This window comes from Arachis ipaensis, chromosome B04, assembly GCF_000816755.2.
Source record: "Arachis ipaensis cultivar K30076 chromosome B04, Araip1.1, whole genome shotgun sequence".
Lineage (NCBI taxonomy): Eukaryota > Viridiplantae > Streptophyta > Magnoliopsida > Fabales > Fabaceae > Arachis > Arachis ipaensis.
In genome coordinates, this window is record NC_029788.2 from 53782228 (window position 1) to 53784318 (window position 2091).

Below are 2091 nucleotides of genomic sequence, written 5' to 3' on the forward strand. Positions count from 1 at the left end.
GTTGTACTTCTTTGACAAAAGTCGGACTCTTCATGTCGAGTATGGCCCGGAATTTATCCGGATTTGCCTCAATTCCTCTTTGTGTGAGCATGAAACCCATGAATTTGCCAGCTTCTACTGCGAAGGTGCACTTTGCAAGATTAAGTCGCATGCCATGCCTTCTTATGGTGTCGAATACTTGGGCGAGGTCGGGCAGCAACGTCTCTTCACTTTGTGTCTTTATTAACATGTCGTCCACGTAGACTTCCATGATTTTTCCGATGTGATCCGTGAAGACTTTATTCATTAATCTTTGGAAAGTAGCTCCCACATTTTTAAGACCAAAAGGCATGATGATGTAGCAATAGTTTGCTTTTGGGGTTAAGAATGAAGTTTTTTCTTGGTCGGGTGGATACATCAGGATTTGATTGTATCCCGAATATGCGTCCATAAAGGAGAGGTATTTATATCCGGAGGAAGCATCTACCAGAGCGTCGATACTTGGGAGTGGATAAGGATCGTTTGGGCAGGCTTTGTTGAGATTAGTATAGTCGGTGCACATTCGCCACTTCCCATTTGATTTTTTCACCAAGACAATGTTAGCTAGCCATAGCGGGTACTTGACTTCTCTTATGAATCCTGCCTCCAGTAAAGCTTGTACTTGCTCTTCTACAGCTTGGGATCGTTCTGGTTCGAGCTTTCTTCGTCTCTGTTGTATCGGCCGAGATCCTGGGTAGACCGCCAACTTGTGGCACATTAATTTGGGGTCTATGCCTAGCATGTCTGCAGCCTTCCAGGCAAAGAGGTCGACGTTATCTCGTAAGAACTGTACCAGTGATTCTTTTATGTCTCCTTTTAGGCTCGTACTAATATTAGTTATTTTGTCCGGGATGTCTCCGATCTAGACTTTCTCTACTTCACCTTCAGGTTGTGGGCAGAGTTCTTCCCGCCTCTGAACTCTACCAAGTTCGATTGTGTGGAATTCTTCTCCTCTGCCTCTGAAGTTTAGACTTTTATTTTAACAGTGGCACACCATCTTTTGGTCTGCTTTTATTATAGCTATCCCTTCTGTAGTTGGGAATTTCATGGATAGATGTGGAGTCGAGACTATTGCGCCGAGCTGATTCAATGTTGTCCGGCCTATTAAGGCGTTGTAGGCTAAACTCACGTCGACCACGATGTAGTCTATCTGGAGTGTTCTTGACTGGTTTCCTTTTCCGAAGGTTGTGTGTAGTGAGATGTATCCAAGTGGTTGAACTGGGGTGTCTCCCAGTCTGAACAGGTTGTTTGGGTATGTTCTAAGTTCTTTTTCTTCCAGGCCGAGCTTGTAGAAGGCAGTTTTGAACAAGATGTCAGCAGAGCTACCTTGGTCTATTAATGTGCGGTAGAGATTTACGTTTGCCAATACAATGATGATGACCATGGGATCGTCATGTCCTCCAATGATAACGGCTGCATCCTCTTTGGTGAAAGTAATTGCGGGGATGTCGGGTGCTTCCTCCTTCCCCTCGACATGATATACTTCTTTAAGATATCTTTTGCGAGATGATTTGGAGATTCCTCCTCCCACAAATCCGCCGTGTATCATGTGGACATGTCTTTCTGGTGTACGAGGTGATCGCTCGGTTCGTCCGACATCTTCGTCCTTTCTTCTTTTTCTTTGTTCATCGTCTCGGGTGGCCAGGTACCGATCTAATTTTCCTTCTCTTACTAGTTTTTCCATGACGTTCTTTAAGTCAAAACATTCATTGGTAGAATACCCACGGATTCGATGGTATTCGCAATATTCAGTCCGAAAAAATAAAAATATCACAATTCGCAATATTTTTTATTCATTGAGGTCTCTCCTAGTCGGGAGTTTTCCTCTATGTTGATGTACTTCTCTGCTCGTTCTTGTTCTTCGTTCAGAGATTCGGGGTGTTTTTTCGATATAGATTGGCTAAAAAGTCCCTCTCGTAAGCCATTGATAAGGCCCATAATGGCGGCCTCTGTTGGTAGGCTTTGTATGTCCAGGCATGTTTTTGTTGAATCTTTCCATGTAGTTGCAAAGACTCTCCCGATCTCCTTGCTTGATTCCTAATAGACTTGGGGCGTGCTTAGCCTTCTCTTTTT